Raw genomic sequence first — 24,207 nt, forward strand, 5'->3', positions numbered from 1 at the left:
CCCTTGAAGCATTTATGGTTTAAGATTCAAGTTCTCGGTTCCACGTTATAGTCCTATGAGTCACGGTGGGGTGTATGTGGGTGAAGTGTTGGTCACGGACACGGTCGGGGAGGGTGTTATGCAGAGGTACCTTTCTCCCATAATGCCTTTCACACTTCCATTAATTTCTCAGTCTGTTTTCAGTCCCATCACTTCCATGAAGCTTTTCCACAGCTGTTGCAGCTACATGTCAGTTTCTAATCTGGAATTTCTCTCATCCCCATCTGTACCTCTAACATGGCATTTATTAATACCTCCCTGTGAGATGATCTATTTCATAACTTCAGTTACAATCTTTCACCATCTGAATAGTACGTTCATTAGCGTCAGTGCAGCTCAACAGATGTTTTGATAGCCTATTAGGGCAGGAGGGACAAACAAAGGAAAAATAATCAAGATAAATTGTACACCTTATGCCTTATAAGTACTATGAAGAAAATGTAATAGTACAGTGACAGTGACTGGGAAGACCACTTGGGAGTGTGAAGTTGGAGGAGGGCTGTCTGAGGAGATGATGTATAAGCTGAGCTCTGAACATGCGTGTGGAAGCCAGGTATATGTAGACTTGGGCAGAGGGAAGACCATGTGACAAGACTGTAATATAGGAGTGAGCTTTCCATGAGTGGAGAGGAGAGGAGGCAGGTGTCTCAGGAGCACCGTTGAGTGTGGAGGAGATGGCAGAAAAGGAGGCTGGAAAGGTAGGCCTAGGGCCTTGCAGGCTGGCCAGGAGTTTGGGCTTCATTATAACTGGATGAGAAGTGATGGGGTTTGTTGTTGTTGTTTTTTGTTAGTTTTGTTCACTTTTTATATATAACAGCTTTACTGAGATATAACTTGCTTATAGTAAAGTTTCTCCTTTTAGAGTGCACAAAGCAGCGCCTTTTAGTATATTTTATAGAGTTGTGCAAATATCACCACTATCTAATTTCAGAACATTTTCATTACCCTGGAAAGAAGCCCTGTACCCATTAGCAGTCATTCCCCATTCCCCCCTCCCTCCAGGCCCTGATAATCACTAATCCACTTTCTGTTTGTATGCATTTGCCTTTTTTGATGTTTCGTATAAATGGACTCATACAATATGTGATTTTTTTGGAGCTGGCTTCTTTAACTTTGCATGTTTTCAAGATTCAACTATGTGGTAATATGATACGTATCAGTACTTCATTCCTTTTTATTGCATGATAATACTCTGTTGGATGGCTGTACCACATTTTGTTTATTCTCTCATTTGCTGATGGACACTTGGGTTGTTTCCTGCTGTGAACCTTAGTATACACGTTTTTGTGTGGACATATGTTTTCATCTCCCTTGGGTGTATACCTAGCAGTGGAATTGCTAAGTCATGTGGTAACACTATGTTTAACATTTAGAGCAACTGCCAAATTATTTTCTAAAGCAGCTGCATCATTTCATAGTCCCACCACCTATGAATTGAGTTTTCCAATGTTTTCACATCCTCATCAGTTCTTGTGATTGTCTTCTTCTTTTTTCTTTTAGCCTCCCTCCTGGGTGTGAAGTGGTGTCTCATTGTGGTTTTGATTTGCATTTCCTTAAGGACTAACGACGTTGAACATCTTTTCTTGTGCTTCTGACCATTTGTATGTCTTGTCTTCGTTGGAGCAATGTCTATTTAAATCCTTTACCAGTTTTTACGATTGGCTTATTTGTCCTGTATTGCTGAGTTCTTTATATATTTTGGTTATAAGTCCCTTATTAGATACATGATTTGCATATATTGTCTCCCATTCTGTGAATTGTCTTTATCTTTTTGTTTGTGTTTTTGTTTTTTATTGGGCCGCACCATGTGGCTTGTGGGATCTTAGTTCCCCGACCAAGGATCAAACCTGGGCCCTCGTCAGTGAAAGCACCGGGTCTTAATCACTGGACCGCCAGGGAATTCCCTGTGAATTGTCTTTTTACTTTCTTTTTTTTAAAAAATAAATTTATTTATTTATATATTTATTTTTTGGCTGCATTGGGTCTTCGTTGCTGTGTGCAGACTTTCTTAGTTGCGGCGAGCAGGGGCTACTCTTCATAGCGGTATGCGGGCTTCTCATTGTGGTGGCTTCCCTTGTTGCGGAGCATGGGCTCTAGGCACGTGGGCTTCAGTAGTTGTGGTGCATGGGCTTAGTAGCTTTGTGGCATGTGGGATCTTCCGGGACTAGGGCTCGAACCTGTGTCCCCTGCATGGACAGGCGATTCTTAACCACTGTGCCACCAGGGAAGTCCTACTTTCTTAATGGTGTCCTTGGAAGCATAAAAGTTTTGAATTTTGATGAAGTCCAGTTTACCTGTGTTCTTTTCTTCTTTTGCTCTTGTGATTTTGGTGTTGTGGCTAAGATACCATTGCCTCATCTAAGGTGAAGCCACTGTTTTTAAATATGGAATTGACAATCTGGTTCACATTTTTTTCAAATTAGTTTTTATTGGAGTCTAGTTGCTTTACATGATTCACATTTTTTAATAGATCACTCAGGCTGTTTGGAAACTGGACTGGATGGTTCTAGAGTGAAACTTCCAAAGACAGGTAAGAGGTTGTTACAGTATCCACAGACAAATAGGTAGACTTTAAACTTCAGTAAGTATTTGTTTAATCAAGGTATTCTAATAGCATCCTGTTAGATGGGATGTTTCTCAGGGAAGTTCATTTGGAAGTACCCATGTAGGTTTGGCATAGCAAGTAGTTGGCACGGAGGTTGGCTGCATGGCATAGAGGAAATATAGTTGGGGTTTGGAGTCATGCATACCTCGGGCTCGACCTCTAGTAATTGTGTTGTCCTTCTGTTTTCCTTTGAATTTGTCTTGTTTCCATTCTTGTCCAAACAAAAATACTTACATTAAAGTTAGGTGTGTGCCTCTTTTGGAAGACTCCCTTAACGTAAAATAGCTTTTTAAAAGTTGTGTCATCATTAAAAAGGGCAGTTTTCTAACTTTACCTATTTGTCTGATTGGATAGATTTTTCTCAAGGTCTTTTAATATACAGGGTAGCTGACATATCTGATTCAACTTTTGCTTTGCTTGGTTTTCCTAAATTCTAACACAACTGCTTCTGTAGTTTTTCTCCTACATGACCCCTGTAGATCTTGGTAAAAATAACCCATGTGGTTTGCAGGAGAGCTATAAAATATTGATTGCATGTATGAGTATAGTTTCCCAGTTTTCTTAAATGGTGACTATAAATACCAACCCAGGACATAATTTAGTTTTTCCAAGAGGGAGACTGATTTTCAACTTGCATTACTTCAGTGGGCTTAGTTTTTTTAAAAAAATCAGGGGTACAGCTTGGATTGAGATGAAAGTGCAAAACCTTTTCATTGAGCTCATAGTTTTGTTTCAGTTTTCTGGGGTTCTTAGGAACTAAACACTATGCATAACAATGACTATTAGTTTAATTATTTGTTCCATTTCTTAACATCTTAGAATTGGAAGGGATTTTAAGTCCTTCTGTCCAAGTGGCCATTCTGCGCTAGATCCCCTCTATAGAAGCTGACAGCCAACTTGCAGGCTCTTTCATTGCTGGACAGGTCTAATTGTTGGAAGATTTTTTTTCCTTATACTGATATGAAAGCCAACTCCTTGAAACTGTCATCCACTTATCCAGCTTCAGTCTTTTGGTGTCACATAAATTAAACCCACTAGCTCTTCAGATAATTGAAAATAGTTGCTAGGCACCGCTTCCCTGACTTAAGTTGCCTTTTTTTTCCCCCCAAGAGAAACAGCCCTAGTTCCCCCAGCCATTCTCCCCATGATACCATTTCTAGATTCTTTTGCAGCCTGATTTCACTACGACCCTTTTAATCTGCAATGGCCACCCTTCCGAACAACTGGCTAAATGTGGCAGGATCATTGTAGCTATGTTACCGGAAAGCCAGGTTCACGTCTTGGTGGGTGTCAAGCCAAAACACACAACCAGGGTGAAGAGTGGGAGATGGAAGGACTTCTTATTACTTTACAGCAAGTAATTTGGGATCTTTCTGAAAGCAGCATCCCCAAACAGCAAAACTGGGGAAGTTTTAAGCTAAGGGGACATGCATATTCATGAAGGGGCTTGAGCAGAGGAGAATTCAGCTTAGAATTGGGGCAAAGGTCTAAGTCTTGGTTGATTGAAGCCTAGTGGGTCAACATCATCATCCTGTCCTCCACCTGGGTGGGGGCTTCAGTTGCTGCAAAACTCAAATATGTATATTGTGTTGTGTATCCCTTGAGGAGGAAATAGGACTCTGCTTTATCACTGGACTATTGTTTGACTGCCTTTTCTCTGTTCCTACATTCCTTTGTTCCCTTAAGATCATTGATTACTGAGACCTGTTCAAGGGCAAGCATTGTGGCCAAGGCTTAGATCACAAAATGGCTTAGGCCAAAATGGGTTCTCTCATGTCAAGAAAGCCATTCCTAGTTCTTTTTCTCCGGGACCTTCTAACCTATCTGCTTACAGTTAGAATAGATTTACTTCTGTATCCTACTCTAAATGAACATGTCATTTGGGAGTATTTCTGAACATTGTCCTGCAGTGCACAGTGTAGTTCAAGTAGCCTTGTAAAGCTGACAGTATTTGAGGGTATGTACTAGGGTCATCTCAGACCTAAGTACAGACACCAGCTACTCCAGGCTACTCAACTCTATAGTCCTGTCCTTGAGTGAGGGTCCAGAGATCCTCTCTCTTCCTTGGCTCCTTCTGAAGGTTAGAATAGCTAAAAAATTAGGGACAAATTAGAAAGATTCCAGGACGAATTCCAGATGGAATTAATCACTTAGTCTAAAGATTGCAGGACACGGATCAGCGATGAACAACTCATGACTAAATTTACCCAGATTGTCATTAATTATAGTTTCTTTGGATTGTTTTCCACATATTATTTTATGAAACCCAGGACTGTAGAGACTTAGGTTACTGAGTGAGAGTTGGAGTGCCTGGTGCACGGTGAGGCCAAATGAACGGAGAAGTCGGAGTTTGGAGCAGGCAAAGTTTTATTGCAGGGTCAAGCATGGAGAACGGGTGGCTTGTGCACAAAAACCCCAAACTTCCTGATGGTTTTTGGGGAAAGGTTTTTTTGTTTTTTTTTTTGTTGTTGTTTTTGTTTTGTGGTACACAGGCCTCTCACATGGCTCAGTGGCCATGGCTCACGGGCCCAGCCGCCCCGCTGCATGTGGGATCCTCCTGGACCAGGGCACGAACCCATGCCCCCTGCATTGGCAGGCGGACTCTCAACCACTGTGCCACCAGGGAAGCCCTGGGGAAAGGTTTTTATAGGCAAAATTTGGGGTGAGGGCTGCAGGGTGTGTGACTTCCTTCTGATTGGCTGGTGGTGAGGTAACAGGGCGGTGCTCCAAGAATCTTGAGCTCAGCCTGAAGTTACGTTCCTCTACCTTCCACCTGTGTGGGGCCTTAGTTCCTGCAGAAGAACTCAAAGATATTGTTATGTATATCCCTTGAGGAGGAACCTGGATCCTGCTTTAATCCCTGCACTGTAGTTTCTTGACTGTGCTTCCTTTGTTTCTTCATTCCCTATTTCTCTGATTAGTAGCTGTTTGAACCTGCCCTTTGGAACTCAGGGAAGGTTTAGGAGGCTGAAGCCTTTATCCTGCAAATAAGAAATGGGGACCTGGAAAGGCTTTTGTGCCCAGGAGCTCCCCACAGGGTCCTGCTCAGTTTCACTTATGCTAAATATTTTAGCGATGCAAAGCTCTGAGATGTAGTCTTTAAGAGTTTGGGCTCTGACCCACATAGCTGGGTTTGGAATCTGACTTGGCCACCCTACCTGTATGAACTTGGGTAAAGTAGCTAACCTAACCCTAAACTTCTTGTGTAATGGTAGAGCTACCTCACAGGGTTTCCTTGTGCGTATTAAGTTAATATGAGTTGGCAGGGCTGAGGCTAGGATGAGATGAGCAAGGCATTTTCCTTGAATAAAAGATTTAAAGGGGTGCCAAAAAAATCAATAAACAAGGTAAGTGGTAGTGTAATGCAGTAAAATGAACAAATGCCAACATTTTAAATAAAGACCAGATCCGACAGGACTGAGATTAGGGTGAGGTGAGTGAGAATGAGTTGTGTGCAGGGTTGGATCCTCTTCAAAATTTTCATAGTTTTTCATCATGGACTTTTTCCTGAATTTGATATTTGAAAACACTGGATTAAAATATCTATCTTGGTTACTAGAGCTTGTTTTCTCTTGTACCCTCTCCAATTTTCTGCCCAAGGTGAGTGCCCTGGTTGCAGGCAAATGTGTTGTGTGTTGATGTCTGTTTGTAGTTATGCAGGGATGCAAGTCTGTTTGCAGTTATGCAAGTTATGCAAGTCTGTTATGTAGTTATTGCAGGGATGTTAGTTTTGTGGAGGAAATGCATTCTAAGAGCCTTGTGGAAGGATTACTTTCCCCAGCCTAGATATTTCTGTGACGTTATCTCAGAGTGCCAGTCCAAATCTCGTAATCAAGGTCAGTTTTAGGTTTCCAAATGTCATGCTTCAAACACTGCTGAAGTTCACACCCCAGAGAATAAAAAATGCATGCACTGAGCTTATGTCTAGGGGAATCCAGCCAAACCAAACAGCACTGCAACATTGATTCTCCTCAATGGTGGGGATTGTGAAAGACAAACACAGATGGTGGCTGAGCCGGAGCTGGAACTACTGTTAGTCGGTAGGAGATGTTCTAAGTGACAGAAGGCAGGACCCCACTGGGGGTTGGGAAGTGGTGTTTCTAGAAGTTGAATTATGGTGATAGAGTCTTTCTGTAATTCTGGTTCTGCTCCAGTTTGCCTTTAGTTATACAGGCCTGATGCTTTTTTTTTTTAAATTAATTTATTCTTGGCTGTATTGGGTCTTGGTCGCTGTGCAGGGGCTTTCTCTAGCTGCGGCGAGCGGGGGCTACTCTGTCGCGGTGTGCAAGCTTCTCATTGCGGTGGCTTCTCTTGTTGCGGAGCATGGGCTCTAGGCGCGTGGGCTTCAGTAGTTGTGGCACACGGGCTCAGTAGTTGTGGCTCGTGGGCTCTAGAGTGCAGCCTCAGTAGTTGTGGCACATGGGCTTAGTTGCTCTGCGGCATGTGGGATCTTCCTGGACCAGGGCTGGAACCCTTGTCCCCTGCACTGGCAGGCGGATTCTTAACCACTGCGCCACAAGGGAAGCCCCAGGCCTGATTATAAACATGTTCTGCAAATCTTTTTCATAGTTAGTGACCAGTGAAGGGCAAAAAAAAGCTGCAGAATGTTTTAAACCATGTTCTTGACAGTCCAGATGTTACATAGGCAAGGCAAGCTATCTGCTGGGCACCACCCTATTGCAGTAGTCTTTCCTTCTTTCCTTATACAGATTTATCCAATGTTGCTTTTTGCACAAAGTAAGAGAAATAGTTGTTCTTAAAAGGTTACGTGAACTGGGTGGGTGTTGTTGATGCTTTGCATAAAATACGTAAAACTAAATAAACTAATAATCACCATAGCAGTTTTCATTGGCTTTGATTAGGTTTAAATTTACCTGCAGGTTTTCTCATTTTGTTTTTATGTTCCAAAGAGTGGAATCCAGTTATATACTTGAGAAGTGGAATGAGTTAAAACATAACTTCATTTTGTTGGCTGCTGCCAGACAGTGGTGCTTTGCTGTGTCGAGGTGGCTCTATTGCATGAATTTGATCACTTTTAGAGACTCCAGGTATCTTCTGGCTTAGCATTTAAAAAAAAAAAAAAAGGGATGAGAAATTCTTGTCTCAAAAGAGTGTATGTCACCTTCTTTGTACCAGTTTTTAGAGAACAGCTGTGGCAGTTGCTGAGCTATATATGTCTGCTTTGTTTTCCTTCTTTCATTTGGTGGGTGGAGAAAGTGTGAAAGTTTTAAGTTGAGTCTAAAATTGTATATCTGGTGGAGCATTCAATTGCATGTATGTGCATATCTAGCAGAAGATGTAGAGACCTGAGTGCATATTCCACACTCAAGTGTAGTGTAGAATTCAGCTTCATCGAGGGGCCAGCAAACCAGTGGCCCTTTCATTTACAAGGGAAACATCCTCAGTTATTGAGGAACTCCTTTTGGAATAGAGGCAACTAACTGGGCATACATTGTCCTAGCCTGAAAGCAATCCTTTGGTTTAATGGGCGGAGGTTTATGTTTCCTTTTGGGTAATTTACCAGCTCATCTTCAGATTAGTTAGTGAGGTAAGACTTCCAGAGTCAGAGAGTGAAATCCAGTGCTTTCTTCTCTTCCTCCTCATTACTTCTGCTTCTGGGCCAGCTTGGACTGAGTTTTAAAGAGATTTGCAAACCACACATCTTGGTCGTTAGTGTTGAGTCATTACAATGTGCGGCCTGGTAGTGACTGTGCTCAGGCATAGACGTGCTCTCATGGTGTGGGTGATGGGCGACCCTGGGGAACAGTCTGTGGCACTTGGCTGGTCCTCCAGCATTATCTGTTGAGTTAGGAAGACTCAGGTTCCCATCACCTGCTTGGTCAGTACACAGCATTTCACTCCACCATCTACGGTACTGGCCACTCTGTAATCACTCCTTTTTCAGATTTCACGCTTCCCTGGAATTCTTCACTTCTGCTTTTCAGTCTTATAAGGGCTGCCGTCTTCTGCATTCCTCACTCCTTGTTGGACATTAATCTTCTTCTTCCAGAGGACTCCTAATCTAAGGTGGTTGTATTAAAGGTTTGGGGGTGATGAAGGTTAGAGTCTGACATAAGCAACATCTTGACATGGCATATTATTATTATTTTTGGCCACACCATGCAGCTTGTGGGATTTTAGTTCCCCAGTCGACCAGAGATCGAACCCGGACCCCCCTGCAGTGGAAGCATGGAGTCTTAACCCCTGGACCGCCAGGGAAGTCCTGACATGGCATATTAGACACCACTGTCTGAAAACCTGTCTGCCATTCCCTACACACCCCTTTAGCCCTGCCTGCCCCTCTCCTACCTTCGAGTTCAGTTTACCTTCCTGTTCTTCTCCCTTCTGGAAATTTTGCTCTTTTTCTATCTACCAGCTTTCAATCATCCAAAACCTGTTGTTACTTTCTTATCCAGAGCAGTTTACCTTTTCAGCGTCTACCCCACAGATAAATCCTAGCCCTACCTTTGCTGAGCCAAAAACTCATTAAATTGCTTTCCCTGAATGAAGTGTAGACATAGGCTTTAAAACTTTAGTGTGTTTTATAAATCTTATTAAATTTTAGATAAAAGTTTCTTATGTCCCCTCAAGTACTTCTAAGAAAGAGAAGAGTATTATTAAGACTCAGTTTCCCAAGACTTCCCTGGTGGCGCAGTGGTTAAGAATCCGCCTGCGAATGCAGGGGACACGAGTTCAAGCCCTGGTCCAGGTAAGATCCCACATTGCTGCGGAGCAACTAAGCCTGTGCGCCGCAACTACTGAGCTCGCGTGCCACAACTACTAAAGCCCGTGTGCCTAGAGCCCGTGCTCCACAACAAGAGAAGCCACCGCAATGAGAAGCCCGCGCACTGCAACGAAGAGTAGCCCCCGCTCACCACAACTAGAGAAAGCCCCTGCGCAGCAACAAAGACCCAACACAGCCAAAAAAAATAAATTTATTAAAAAAAGAGACTTAGTTTCCCTTTGCCTAGGACAGACCCTCAAGTGTCAGGGTTTATTTATTTATTTTTCTTGCTACATTTTGCTTTCCTTCCTTTTTAAAAAATTCTATTTTTATTTGTTTACTTATTCAACTTTGAAAACCTCTTGAAGGCATCCTTTGCTCCCTGAGGCTTAGTTTAAGTCACTCATCTAGACCAGACCTGCAGTTGAGATGTTCTCAGTTCAGAAGGGGAGAGGGCAGATGGCTGAACAAAGGATGGCACTCTGGGAGGAATTGGGAGGAAGAGACTAGTTGCTTGAGGAAGTGGAGAAAGGCTTGGAGGCAGGGCCAGGGAATCCAGCACTTACTGGCATGTAAGATACAGGCTCTGGGAATGCATCGCCTGGGAAGCTAAAGCACTTCGTATCTCCATTTCTTCAACTATAAACCAAGGATAATAATGGTACTACCTCTGGGACTTCCCTGGAGGTCCAGTGGTTAGCACTCTGCTCTTCCACTGCAGCGGGCACAGGTTCAGTCCCTGGTGAGGGAACTAAGATCCCACATGCTGTGTGGCGTGGCCAGAAAAAAAAAAAAAATGGTACTACGTGTTAGCCTTGTTGTAAAAATCAAATGAGACAATGCATATAAGTGGCTTGAGTAGGGCTTGGCCCAGTGTTTAATTTTTTTAATGTGACCCATAATAAGGTTGAAATAAATTTCTAGGCCCAAGATGGAATTGCTTCTGCTTGGTGTGCCACACCAGCAAACCGAAACTCAGGTAAGTTTCGTGTCCATGTCAGTGTTCTGCTTGACCGTAAACGTGGTACATCCAGTCAGCCAGTCCCTAAATGCCAAGCCAGCTCTAGGTCTTCTCACCCTAAACCAGATCGACCGACGATGTGGCCCCAGCCAATCAGATATCTTTTTCTTGTCTCTTCCTTGTTCTTTATTCTTTATCCTATAAAGGGCTTCCTGCCTTCTGCCCCATTTTGCAGTTCTCTGAAAGGAGACTGTCTCCTTTATGAAGTGTTTAAAGTTTGTCTGTATCACCTAAATTGTCATCTTTAATCATTTTTTGAACAGTAGGAATTAGAACCTTGCAATTAACTATATACATACAAATACATAAAATGACATACATTTAAAAAATTTGTAATACTCTCCCTTTTTGTGTACAAAACACTTTTTAATTTCAAAACCAGAATTGTGATACTGACAGCAGTTTGACAACCACTGGTCCAGCACTTAAGTGTTTAATGACTGTTGCCTCTGGTATTTTCCCCCATTACACTCTATCTGTCTGTCTGTCTATCTCTCTGTCTGTCTATCTTATCTATCTATTTTAAATTGACCTGATTTTATTTTATTCATTTATTTTTATGGAGGTATAGTTGGCATACAACATTATATTAGTTTCAGGTGTACAACATAATGATATTTGTATATCTTATGAAAAGATCACAGTAAGTCTCGTTAACATGTCACATAGTTAACAGAATTAATTTTGTTAATTCACATCTCTCTCGTGATGAGAACTTTTAAAATCTACTCTCTTAACAGCTTCTCAATATGCAGTACAGTATTATCAACTGTGGCTGCCATGCCGTACATTACATTCCCCATGACTGACTTATTTTACAACTGGAAGTTTATACCTTTTGAGCCCCGTTACCCATTTTACACATCCCTCACCCCCTTCCTCTGGCAACCACCAGTCTGTTCTCTGTGTCCACGAGCTTGGTTGGTTTTCTTTGTTGTTTTTTTTAGGTTCCACATATAAGAGAGAGCATATGGTATTTGTCTTTCTCTGACTTCCTTCTCTACTTTTATTTATTTATTTAATTTTTGACTGTGTTGGGTCTTAGTTGCAGCATGTGGGATCTTCGTTGCAAAGCACGGGCTTCTCCCGTTGTGGCACATGGGCTCAGTAGTTGCGGTGCGCGGGCTCTCTAGTTGTGGCTCTGGCGTTCAGCAGTTGCGCACACAGGCTTAGTTGCCCCATGGCATGTGGGATCTTAGTTCCTGGAACAGGGATCGAACCTGCATCCCCTTTATTGGAAGATGGATTCTTAACCACTGGACCACCAGGGAAGTCCCTGTCTGACTTACTTCACTTAGCATGATGCCCGGAAGGTCTATCCATGTGGCAAATGGCAAGATTTCCTTCTTTGTTATGGCTGAGTAATATTCCGCTGTGTGTGTGTGTCTGTGTGTATATGAGTGTGTGTGTATGTATGTATGTAAGTATGTATTTCTCTCTCACCTTTCCTTTATCCATTCATCTACTTATGGACCTTTAGGTTGTTTCCATATCTTGGCTATTGAACTGTAGTGAACATGGGGCTACATAAGTCTCTTCAAGTTGGTGTTTTCATTTTCTTTGGATAAATACCCAGGGTGGAATTGCTGGATCATATGGTAGTTCTGTTTTTGATTGTTTGCAGAACCTCCGTACTGTTTTTCATATGACTGCCCTCTGGTATTATTATTGTTGTTGTTGTTGTCCTTGCTGGTGTTAAAGGATGATTGCATGTCGGCCTTCTCAGTGGACCACGTGACCCCACTGGGAGCCCCAGCAAAAAGAGTGGGAGCGGCAGCTGTTTCCCTCCTTCTCGTTCCCTTTGTTCGCAGGACTCTCTCCTACCATCCACGGGAGGCTGGGGAACGTGTACCTCTTCGGTGTTCTTGGAGTAGTGCTTGACCAGAATATTGCCGGAAAGCTATGACAAAGGGAGGGAAAAGGGAGGGAGGCAGAGAGAGAGAGAAAAAAAGTCCCCCATGGGCAGCAGTAGCAATCCATTCTGTGTGAGCAGATGGCACTGGAGGAAACAGCAGCTTCCCTTGTACAGATCTGCAGCCAAGATCCTGCCCAGAGAGGCAGCCGACAAGACGCCTGGTACAGCCAGATTCCACACCCGGGATCTTCTGCAATGGGAAGGAGTTCCTTTTTTGTTGCTTTAAAAGTGAAATTCCTCCCTGTCCTCTGAATGGGGCTAGTAGTTGGGTTGTGATAAGGTCACAGGGGAGTTGAGAAAATCTAGAGAGCTTGTAAGATTTGAAGTATGATCCCACCCCTTGGAGCTGAAAGTGCCCGGTGTGGTGGATGCCAAGGCAGACTTGCAGAACTTGAGCTTGAGGAGATGGTTAAATGCTCTGGGTCTAAAACTCATCTTTGATTTTGGTAAACCTTGTGGATTACTATTACTTGCCTTTCCCCATTTGTTCCCTTGCCCAGATTCTGTTGCCTTCACCCCAATCTTCTTTTTCTCCTTTGCTGCTTACATAAGGCAGCGTGTGGTCCTTCTCCAGATGTTCATGGTGTGTCTATAAATGCATGTGTTCCTATTCTAGGCCAAGAAAATATTCCCGACGTAGGACATCCAGATTTTTTTTTGGCTTAATGAAATTCCAGTATCTTTTTCTTTTCACGATTTATTTAAAGTCTTAAAATGAAGTTACTGTACTATTTGATTCTTTGAATCTGTGTGTGTGTGGGGGGGGGGCGGTAACATAATTGACCTGCTAGTGGGATGAGAAGGCTTAAGGGTATTCCTTGTGCTTAGATATTGGATCACCTTCTTTCTCAGTAATGCTAGCCCCTACCCTATCCAGAGTCATGGTTTCTGTCCATGCATATTTTTATCTTGGCTATTACAGAAACACACCCACGGCCAACATATTTCTGGACCCAGGGTACAAAATTAGACTAAGTGAATGCAAATATCCAGTCTGGCTAGAGAGGAAAAAAAGCAAAGAGGCCAAACAGAGCATTGGCCCTTATTCCCAGGCAGATTGTCACGCCCGAGTTCTGGTCCGGACGCCACTCCTCACATCTAGAATGGGCGTAATGATCAGCGCCTTAGCTGCCCATGAAGGCAGGGAGACTCTCAGTCTCTGGGGTCCCTGTCCTCACCTCAGAGGTAGAGTCTTGGTGGTGGAAAGGATCCTGCTGTGGTTTCAGGCGTACTGAGGAGCCAGCCCTCTAAGCCAAAAGCCAGGTACGGGAAATTGAAATTCCACCTCTGGGATGGCAGAGGAAGAGCCCACCTCCCTCGCGCAGATGAGGAAACTTGAGGCCGCGATAAGTGAAGGACATTGATGTGTTCAGTCCTGTGGGCAGAGACTTGGAGGCAAACTTCAGATCAAGACTCCAGATTCCCAGCCTGGTGGTAATTTATTGTAGCCTATTGGCTCTTTGCCTCATTATGAAGCCGTTAACAGTAGTTTTGAAAGGGTATTGTCCCTTGATAAAAATGCAGATATCACGAGTAAATAAACTGTATGATCTCACTTATGTGGAATCTAAAAAACACACAAAACAAAACAAAAAAACCTTGAGCTCATAGATATGGAGAACAGATTGGTGGTCAACAGATTGGTGGTTGCCAGAGGCGGGGGCTTTGGGGGATCAAAAGGTACAAACTTCAGTTATAAGAGTCCTGGGATGTCATGTGTAACATGGCGGCTGTAATTAATAATACTGTATTACGTATTTGAATGTTGCTAAGAGAATATATCTTAAAAGTTCTCATCATAAGAAAAAACGTTTAGGGACTTCCCTGGCCATCCAGTGGTTAAGAGTCCGTGCTTCCACTGCAGGGGGTGTGGGTTCGATCCATTCGTCAGGGAACTAAAATCCCACATGCTGTGTGGTGCAGCCGAAAGAAAAAAAAGAAGTTTGTAACTATGTATGATGACAGATGTTAACTAGACTGATGGTGGTGATCATTTCAAAATATATGTGAACATCAAATCATTATGTTGTAGGCCTGAAACCGATGTAATGTTATATGTGAGTCATATCTCGATAGAAAAAAAGAAATCACATTACAAATTCTTTCATTTTAATCTCAGAATTAGTGGTAAAGAGATAAACATTTGTACTTTACATAAATTTGGGCTCAAATCTAAAAAGAAAAAGAAATTTTTTTACTGTTAACATCCTTTTGATGTAGGGAGTAATTGATTATATAGATCACGGATTTAAATAATTTTTTGCTGCAATTTCCTTTGGTTAAAACACAAATAATAATTGACCCCATGATGAGCTAAATTTTTTACCCTGAGACTGAATGGCAGAGGAAAGGTTTTGAAGACAGGTGTAGTTCATGTGAAATCAGGAGAGAGATGTGGTCAGTGACCTGAACCTGTTGGGCATCTTAGTCTGATGATGTCCAAAGGAACAAAGAACAAATAGGATTAGTCTTTATAGTTTCAAGATTTTGCATTATTTTACAATAAATAAGTTATAAATTTATCTCAGGTCCCTTCTTTTTAAATTTTATTTATTTTATTTTATTATTATTATAGTTTTTTTTGGCTGCTTTGGGTCTTCGTTGCGGCTCAGGGGCTTCTCTTTAGCTGTGGCGTGCGGGTGTTCTCTCTCTAGTTGCGGCACGTGGGCTCTGTAGTTTGTGGCACGCGGGCTCGCTTGTTGAGGCGTGCGAGCTCAGTAGTTGTGGTGCGTGGGCTTAGTTGCCCCGTGTCACGTGGGATCTTAGTTCCCCGACCAGGGGTCGAACCTGCATCCCCTGCATTGGAAGGCAGATTCTTTACCACTGGACCACCAGGGAAGTCCCAGAGCATACACTTTTTTTTTTTTTTTTTTTTTTTTTTTGCGCGGTACGCGGGCCTCTCACTGTTGTGGCCTCTCCCGTTGTGCAGCACAGGCTCCGGACGTGCAGGCTTAGCGGCCATGGCTCACGGGCCCAGCCGCTCCGCGGCATGTGGGATCCTCCCGGACTGGGGCACGAATCCGTGTCCCCTGCATCGGCAGGTGGACTCTCAACCACTGTGCCACCAGGGAAGCCCCCGAGCATACACTTTTTAATAATTATGTTCATGAGTCTGTCCCCACTCCTCATTCTTGGAGGTGTTCTTACATTTGTATCTCTTGTGCCTTGCGTGTGGTAGATGCACAGAATATTTTGGTTAGATAAGTGGCACGTTCCTGGGGAAGAGAGTTTTCACCTGTGGCTCTGAGTAATTGGAGTGACTCGCGTACACTAGGGATAAAGTGGGAGGTCTCTGGTAGGGTGCTGGCAGGGTCATTGCACAGCTGGTTGGAGGCCCATGCCACAAAACACCCTTGTCATGGTTGTCCTTACGCTGGCACTTTCTGGGCTAGTTACTGAAAAAAGTATTTGACAAAGAAAGACACAAGACAGATATATTCAAATCAAATAAAAAGACCTCACTTGCCTTTGCTTAAAGTATTAATAGTAGTTGAGGTTTGGTTTCAAGAGACTTCCATTCCAGTAGTGGATTTTACCTGACTAAAGTTGATTATCTTTCTTAATCTCCACCTTTGTTAAAACAGATCTTTTTGTCTCCAGTGTCAAGAGATTAAGGGATCCTGGTTGACTTTCTGTTAACTCTGGACTAGGATTTTAGGGATAACTCTTCAGTGGTCAAAGGTGAATTAGCTGGCAGGTTGAATATTGGACCAAATACCCTCATTTAGTTTGTGACCAATAGCCTCTTTCTGTTTCAAAATATATTTATACAGAATTTTATTGACAACGTAAGAGCTTGTATAACTTAATGTGATAATTACCGACTATTTAATTTTTTTAGCTGACAGAGTAAAATTCCATAAAATTTTGCTATTGAAAGCTTTCTGTGGCTGGCACCTGATCCCCGTGTTTAGGTTCTGAGCTCTGGGACAGGCCTCCTCTGAGGTTGGCACAGGGCCTGGCCCATGGTAGATGCTGAATAAATATTAACTGAGTGAGTATTAAGTGGATTCAGAGAGTATTTAAACCATGAAACCAACCACATCCCATATTCTCCAGTTTCCCCTGAGTGAAGTGTTTACCATCTCCCCCCACCGCCCCATTCCAGTAATCTGCCTTTCACATATTGGACCTTTATGCATTTATTTCTTTTTGGAAGTCATTCAGGCTCTGGAATGTTTGAGCTGGCAGTTGTGAATATTTAGGGCGGCTATAGAATGGATTTTGTGCCACCTACTTATCTGCGAGTGTTTTCTCATGGTTTTTCTAAAGAAATGTTATTTGCTTAGTGGCTCTCCTAGTTATTTAGACAAAGGTATTTTTTTTTCTTTTCTTTCTTTTTTATAAATTTATTTTATATTTGGGTCTTTGTTGCTGCGTGCAGGCTTTCTCTAGTTGCGGCGAGCGGGGGCTACTCTTCGTTATGGGCTTCTCACTGTGGTGGCTTCTCTTGTTGCAGAGCACGGGCTCTAGGCACGTGGGCTTCAGTAGTTGTGGCACGTGGGCTCAGTAGTTGTGGCACGCGGGCTCAGTAGTTGTGGCTCGTGTGCTCTAGAGCACAGGCTCAGTAGTTGTGGTACATGGGCTTAGTTGCTCTGTGGCCTGTGGGATCTTCCTGGGCCGGGGATCAAACCCGTGTCCCCTGCATTGGCAGGTGGATTCTTAACCATTACACCACCAGGGAAGTCCCGGTGTTTTCTTTTTAATCAAGGTAATTCAAATCGTGTGCCCAAAATCTTCCCCTTTTAGCAGTGGACAGTGTTTTGCCATATTTGCTGCCCAGAATACAATGATCTATGTCAGTCTGTTAAGGCGAATATGGACAACTTTAATGTGAAAGAACTGAGGTCAATAAAAATATCTTCCATAGCCTGGAAGCCTGAGTTTTGGAGAAATGACCTATTTAATAGGTACTTAAGTTCTGTGTTATCTTAAATTTTTCTATTTGGTGTTATTTTAAATATACAACTTAATAGGTAGTGTTAAATTCTGAAAACTTATATGTTGTCTGATCTGGCTAGAAATTGAAAATATATATTTCTCAAGGTAACCAAGGTCATGTCTATTTTAATTTATATTTAGTAGTAATTAAATGGAATAGATTTTTAAGATGCATTGCTACAAAATTTATATTGTAAAAGAGGTGTATTTTCTTCTAATACATTTAACATTGACAATGGTAATATATATCTATACATACACGTACATACATAATTTTATAATACATACCATTTTGTCATCTGACACTTTCCATTTCTGAAGAAAGTTTTTCCAAATGTGGCCTTAATCTCTGGTGTTCTGGTCAATCTCATAAACACATGATTAGTTTTATTTTTATTTTTTAGTTGTTGTGACACTTAAGATATGCAAAACTGTTGGCCTTTATTTGAATTACTCTTAATTTATTAAGTTTATTTTTGAAACCTTCCTGGTCGTTTATGGTTTATTATTTTAGTGAGTGTGTGTGTGTGTGTGTGCGCGTACACATACGTGTACACACTAAGGATGCAAAAGTAGTGTAAGACAACGTATGTGTAGGTACAGCCTTTCTTTGGAATACTGCTTGAGGAATTGGAGCAGGTATGTGTTTTATCCAAACATGCTGGCATTAGCGTTTAATGATACTGCTTTCTCCTCCAAGCAAACTGACAAGGGCAGATGAAGGTCTTGTTTTCTGGAATGGGCTTGTCTTCTAACTAGTGTTTTATTTCAGATTGCTGCTATAGTGAAGTCTTCATTCAGGTGTAGATATGTTAAGGCCACTTTGCTCTGGCTGCTCTTGGCTTTTCCTGGTTTTTAGGGGGGGTGGGGTGTGGAGTGAGAGACATGGAGCAAGTTTGATTTTGTATCAGATTAGAGGGCATGCTGTCTGTCCTGCTCCAGAGAAGAGCCCGGGCTGCCAAAAATGGGAAAGGATGCTGCTTAGATCTTTCTCTTCACTAGTAAATTGGATTAAGATGGTTCTGGAAGTCTTCCACAGGGTTATTTTGAACTTGGAGTTGCACAGTCTCCGTTGGGTTAGCTCAAGGTACTCTCAAGGGCCAGAAGGTCTTCTGATGTTACCTCTGCTTTGGACCAGGCCTGATTGTGCTTGGATTATTGTCACAGCCTCCTTGGCTTTCACCATGCCAACCCTGTCCAAATTTCACATCGCCGTGGGCATTGGCTTGTGTAGTCACACAAGGCCCTGCGCTTAGTGTAATGCTCTGCTGTTGCCACCTAGAAATTTTTAGATTTTGAACAAGGAGGCTCCATATTTTCATTTTGCGCTGGGCCCTGCAAGTTAAATAGTTGGCTTTAGCTGTGGGAATGGCATTTCTGGAACTACCCATTTTTCCTTTAGTCCCTCGAAGCCCAGACTCCTTAACCTACCTGTCTAGCTCTCTCTCATGGCGTGGTTTTGTCAGATGTCACTAATTGAAGTTCCTCGAAGTATGCCAAGCAGCCCCATGCCTCTGCAACGTTGGGTCCTGGTGTTTCCTTCTCCCCAGTTTTCCCTCCCTGACCTCATTCATTGCTATTCATAGTTTGAAAGGCTGAGGAAATAAGACTGAGCTATGAAACCCTACATGGCCGTCTCACCTAGTTAGTACTGATCACACTTCGTCTATATTTCCCTTGAAAAGGTTGATACCTGGCAAAGTTGAGCTATCTATGATCTTGGGGAAATGGTTCTGTAATAACTGTATAGGAAGATCACATTGATTTTTGCCAGGGGAAAAGAATTCTCTGTAATCTTCAGTGTATTCATTCATTCATGCAACAAAATTTTATGGAGTTATCTATACATGCCAGATTATATTCTAAGCACTGAGGATATGGCAGTGAGGAAAACAGTGTTATTTTTTCAATGAACTAATAGCAATATTCTGGTGGGGGAGGACAGAAAGTGAATTCACAAATACATCAATATACAATATGTAAAGTCTGTAGTTCTAGAAAATAATGCACAGTAGGATAAGAGAGTAGAGGGTGATAGGGGTGTGTGTTTGTGCTTGTGCTGCTGAGATAGGGTGGGAAGCCCTTTTTTTTTTTTTTCGCTGTACGCGGGCCTCTCACTGTTGTGGCCTCTCCCGTTGCGGAGCACAGGCTCCGGACGCGCAGGCTCAGCGGCCATGGCTCACGGGCCCAGCCGCTCCGCGGCATGTGGGATCCTCCCAGACCGGGGCACGAACCCGTGTCCCCTACATCGGCAGGCGGACTCTTAACCACTGTGCCACCAGGGAAGCCCCAAGAAGCCCATTTTGAGGTGATACTTAATCAGAGATCTGGATGCAATGAGGGCTTGACCCATGTGAAATTCTGGAGGACAGAGCGTTCCCTGCGGAGGAAAGAACAAATGCAAAGGTCCTGGCGAGGGCACATGCTTATGATCTTCAGGAAAGTGCAAGGAGGCTGTTGTGTCTGGAATAGGATGGGCAATGAGGAGAGAAGTAGGAGATGGGGTCAGAGAACTAGGGCCTAATCACACAGGGCCTTGGAGACCAAGGTGAGGACTTGGCTTATACTTTCAATGAGATGGGAAGTCATTGGAGGGTTATGATGGGCTTGCATTTTAAAAGGATCACTCTAGCTGCTGTACTTATTGCAAAGGAGCCATCTCGCATGCTACTGACAAGCCAGGTAAGCTAAGAATTGAGAATTGGCTGTTTAGGTAGTCTAATTATTTATTCTTTTGGTTGACTGATACGTGGAACACCCCAGAAGCAATCTTTTGATTTTGTAGATGGTCAATGATTGGTATGGGTAAAGGACCCACTTTGATCTTAGCTATGAGATGGTTTATCAGTCTGTTGGTTCTCTGACCAATTGTCTCCTCTTCACTCTATAAAGATTTCTAAATTAGGTTTTGGAGTGTATCTAGCTGCTGCCTTCCTTTGGCTCAGCTTTCTGAGAAGCCATGCGCTCCTGTTAACTACCAGGGTGGTCCAGGGCCATCGCTGCCCTTCTCTCTCCTCACAACGACATAGCCTGTTCTGCAGCATCCCCACAGCTTGCTCAAATTTGTTGACCAATTGTTACTGTTGCACTATTATGTTTTGATCAGTTGTCTTGGATATGAGAGACACTGTGGAAGTAGAATTTCAAAATCTTCATGTTCAGTTAGATATAAAAGAATGGGGAAAATCAAGAAAATCAAGACAACTGTGCTTAACCTTAGGTGACATCCCCTTATTCATGGGGAATAGGTTCCAAGGCCCCCAGTTGATGCCTGAAACTACAGAGAGTACTGAACCCTATATATATACATATATATATGTATATATATATATAGTATGTTTTTTCTCTATACATACATACCTAGGATAAAGTAATTTCGATAAAGTAATTTTATGGTAAAGTAATTTATAAATTAGGTAAAGTAAGAGATTAACAACAATAATTAATAAAATAGAACAAATTACCAAAATGTTCATTGCAGCTCTATTTACAATAGCCCAGAGATGGAAACAACCTAAGTGCCCATCATCGGATGAATGGATAAAGAAGATGTGGCACATATATACAATGGAATATTACTCAGCCATAGAAAGAAATGAAATTGAGCTATTTGTAATGAGGTGGATAGACCTAGAGTCTGTCATACAGAGTGAAGTAAGTCAGAAAGAGAAAGACAAATACCGTATGCTAAGACATATATATGGAATTTAAGAAAAAAAAATGTCATGAAGAACCTAGGGGTAAGACAGGAATAAAGACACAGACCTACTAGAGAATGGACTTGAGGATATGGGGAGGGGGAAGGGTGAGCTGTGACAAAGCGAGAGAGAGGCATGGACATATATACACTACCAAACGTAAGGTAGATAGCTAGTGGGAAGCAGCCGCATAGCACAGGGAGATCAGCTCGGTGCTTTGTGACCACCTGTGGGGGTGGGATAGGGAGGGTAGGAGGGAGGGAGACGCAAGAGGGAAAAGATATGGGAACATATGTATATGTATAACTGATTCACTTTGTTATAAAGCAGAAACTAACCCACCATTGTAAAGCAATTATACCCCAATAAAGATGTTAAAAAAATAAATAATTAAAAAATAAAATAGAACAATTATAACAATATACTGTACTAAAAGTTACGTGAATGTGGTCTCAGAGTATCTTATTGTACAAATTTAATGCATTTTTCATCTTAACTAAGCCCTTATCATGCACTGTGTTCATAACTTCCGCAGTTTGAGGTTCAGCAGCAAAACTGGCATGAATTTCTTTTTCCTTCTTCGCAATTTCACGGATAGATTTGTTCTTATTTACCATATACCTTAGCAGCCTCAGCATACAATGTTTTTCGTTCCTCCTTAAGTCGAACTTTTACCTTTTCACTTAAACGAAGCACTTTACAGCTTCTCTTTAGCACACCCAAATGGCCAACATCACTCTTCTTGCACTTTGTGTCATTATTATGTAAAATATGGTCACTTGAAGGTACTGAGACAGTTGATCTGATAACCAGGACAGCTACTAAGTGACTAACAGGTGGGATACTCTGGACCAAGGGATGATTCACATCCCAGGCTGTATGGAGTAGGACGGCAAGAGATTTCATCATGCTGCTCAGAACGGCACCCGATTTAAAACTTACGAGTTGCTTATTTCTGGAATTTTCCATTTAATATTTTCAGACCGTGGTTGACCTTGGGTAACTGAATCCAAGAAAACTGCGGATAATGGAGGACTCCATTACTGAGGAGGCAGGAAACACTAGGTTAAGAGCAGAGTGGGAGGGGAATGTTGAGTTTGTACAGGATACGTGTCAGAGGTGTCAGTGGAAGCCATGTAGGAGAGTCAGGAGATAATCAGAGGCCTTAGACGTATCATTTTTGATACTGTTCTCCATTAAATTACTGAATTCAGATATATCCTAATACCATAAATCCTCCATCTGAAGGGACCTAAAACATGAATTAAGCCCAATCCCCAATCCAGTTTTCAAAATCTCTCTATAATATCCCTTCCTGGGCAGTCTCCATTCAAACATTTCCTTAGACAACTTTTCCTGTCCATTTATAATTCCTACTACTAGTCCTAATTCTAAGCCCTGAGGATTAAATAAATTAATGCCTTTTCCATGGGCCAAGTATCAGGTTATGGGTAAGTTGTTGTCATGGCCTTCTCTGGTTCTTCTCTTTTCCAAACAAGACAATTCCTACTCATTACTGTTTCCTCATGGGATATTTGGAGGCAGTTCACGTCTTGGTCTCTCACCTTGGAAGATGTGTATTTGTTGTTTATATGTACCTTAAAGTTTGGTGGATGAGACTAAGAACAGGGCTCTGGGGCTGGCCTGACCATTGCAGAGCAAACACCAAGCTTGTCAGTTACTCTGAGCGTTCTGTCTGACAGTGATTTTTCAGATATAAAACATATATACCTTACAGGTATTACTGAAGAGAACTGAAAGCATGCATTCACACAAAAACTTGTACACTGCAGCATTATTCAGCATATCCAAAGAGTGAAAAGAAATATGATATGTCCATACAATGGAATCATAATATTAAGCCATGAAAATGAATGAAGTACTGTAGGTGGTACAACATGGATGCATCTTGAAAACATTATGCTAAGTAAAGGAACCAGACACAAAAAAACACATAGTGTGCTTCCATTTATGTGAAATGTGCAGAGTAGGCAAATCTATAGACAAAAAGTGGATTAGTAGAAGCCAGGGCCTAGAGGGAGGAGGAAATGGGGAATGACTGCTAATAGGTACAAGGTTTCTTTCTGGGGTCATATAAATGTTCTGAAATTCGGTAGTGGTGATGGTTACACAACGCTGAGGAAGCATTAAAAAACCACTGAATTGTACACTTTAAGATGGTGAATGTTGTGGTGTGTGAATTATATCTCAGTAAAGCTGTCATTAAAAAATATGGGTATTACCTCTTGTCTAAAGTTGAGGATCTTAGGAATCAATGAAATAACACGTATAAGTGCCTGGGATAATATGTACTCTCGGTTAAGATTGTTACTGTTGCGCTTAAGGAAAGTAATACTGCTTAGAGATCAGTAACTGCAACTTTTAGTCACTGTTACATTTGTCGAATATTACCTGTTAAATCGTATGCAGTCAACAAATCCTTGTTGAATGAATGTGTTTTGTTCACATTCATGTTTAGCCACATATATGTTCTGTTTCTTGCACGTTACCGAATCCACATCATTGGGCCTAATTTTGAGATCCTTGTCCAGTGATGGGAACTCTTCACTGCCCACGTTTCAGTGTTGAAGTCAGAGTTGGGAGTATAGGCTCAGTCTGGGGAAGGAAGGGCTCTGCCTTAAATTCTAGGTGAAGGTGGAGGCTAAATGATTCTTGAGCTTTTTTACCTAGTAATATAATTCTGCTATATGTTTTTATAAGAACTTAATTGGCCTGTCAAGAATGTGTTTCTTAATGGTTCATTATCAGATCCCTGGAGAGCAGAGGACTTCATCTTGGTTAAAAAAAGAAATTCAGTTCCTAGAAATTTAGCAGATTTAAACTGCTAATTTGTTCTCCTGAACCCAACTTACAATTTCCACATATAAGAAATTGTTATTTTAAATTATGATATGAGCACTTTTTTCTTTGAAAAAAATTTTAAAATTCACATCTTTTTATGAACTTGGCATTCCACTAATAACACTGCGTTGCTTCTACAACTGCGTCAGCAAGGTGCCATCTGCTTATCCTGAGGCTCATGAAAAGAAATAAACCGGTTGATGTTTGTGTCATCCAGCATTCTTTCTAGAAGAGCAGTGGAAAATTTTTCCTTTGGTCTCTAAGGAGTGGTTGTGCCTCTCAGCTTCCCCGTGCCATCAGGGAGGAATGAGAAAGAAGGCAAAACTGTCAGAAAAGAGTTTGTAAGTTTTTTTTTTTTTTGAAGCTTCTTTTTTGAGAGTGTCTTTTTCCTGTCTTTAATAG

The 24,207-nt window shown here is 42.0% G+C and overlaps 1 protein-coding gene across 4 annotated transcripts in view; it reads left to right on the forward strand.

Moving 5' to 3' along the window:
- AK4 (adenylate kinase 4) overlaps positions 1-24,207 on the forward strand; it is a 77,709-nt gene that overhangs the window by 10,981 nt on the left and 42,521 nt on the right. The gene's annotated exons all lie outside the window — the stretch shown is intronic.

This window comes from Pseudorca crassidens, chromosome 2, assembly GCF_039906515.1.
Source record: "Pseudorca crassidens isolate mPseCra1 chromosome 2, mPseCra1.hap1, whole genome shotgun sequence".
Taxonomy (NCBI): domain Eukaryota; kingdom Metazoa; phylum Chordata; class Mammalia; order Artiodactyla; family Delphinidae; genus Pseudorca; species Pseudorca crassidens.